Raw genomic sequence first — 939 nt, forward strand, 5'->3', positions numbered from 1 at the left:
ACAAACCTCCAGTTATAAAATAAGTAGGTCATGGGGGTAAAAAGTACAGGATGGGGACTGTAGTCAGTAATATTATAACAACTTTGTATGCTGACAGACATAACTGTAACTATGTTTATGGTGAGCATTTTGCAACGTATGTAATCATCGAATCACTATGTTGAAAGATAATTTCTTAATAAAAGTAAAGGGATGTTCCTGCTTGTAAGTGCTTATTCCCCTAAAATGCCCTATACAACAAAATGGGGTGCTCCAGCTGGCACAGTGACCATACAGATCAGATCTACCCCACAGAAAAATACCCCCTCCACCAATGCAAGGAGCCAGCCTCCATGAAATGAAATTTCCATAAAACACCAAAACCATGGGGTTCAGAGAGCTTCCAGATTGGTGAACACAGAGAAGTTGGGGGGAAGTGATGTCCTCAGAGAATACGTGAAGCTCTACACCCCTTCACAATGTCTTTATTTATCTATTGTGAAAGAGAGAGAGAGAGAGAGAGCACACAAGTGGGGTAGGGGGAGAGAGAGAGAGAGAGAGAGAGAGAGAACCCCAAGCAGGCTCTGCATCGGGCTGAAACTCACAAACCATGAGGGCTCAAACTCACAAACCATGAGATGATGACCTAAGCCAAAATCAAGAGCCAGATGCTTGAGGCGCCTGGGTGGCTCAGTCGGTTGAGTATCTGACTTCAGCTCAGGTCATAATCTCACAGCTCATGGGTTTGAGCCCTGCCTCGGGATCTGTGCTGATAGCTCAGAGCCTGGAGTCTGCTTTGGATTGTGTCTCCCTCTCTGTCCCTCTTCCATCCACACTCTGCTCTCTCTGAAAATAAATTAATTAATTAAATAAAATTAAAATGTCTTTTAAAAAAAGTCAGATGCTTGAGGCGCCTGGGTGGCTCAGTCGGTTAAAGGTCTGACTCTTGATTTCAGCTCA

The sequence above is a fragment of the Panthera uncia genome, chromosome F1, assembly GCF_023721935.1.
Source record: "Panthera uncia isolate 11264 chromosome F1, Puncia_PCG_1.0, whole genome shotgun sequence".
Classification (NCBI taxonomy): domain Eukaryota; kingdom Metazoa; phylum Chordata; class Mammalia; order Carnivora; family Felidae; genus Panthera; species Panthera uncia.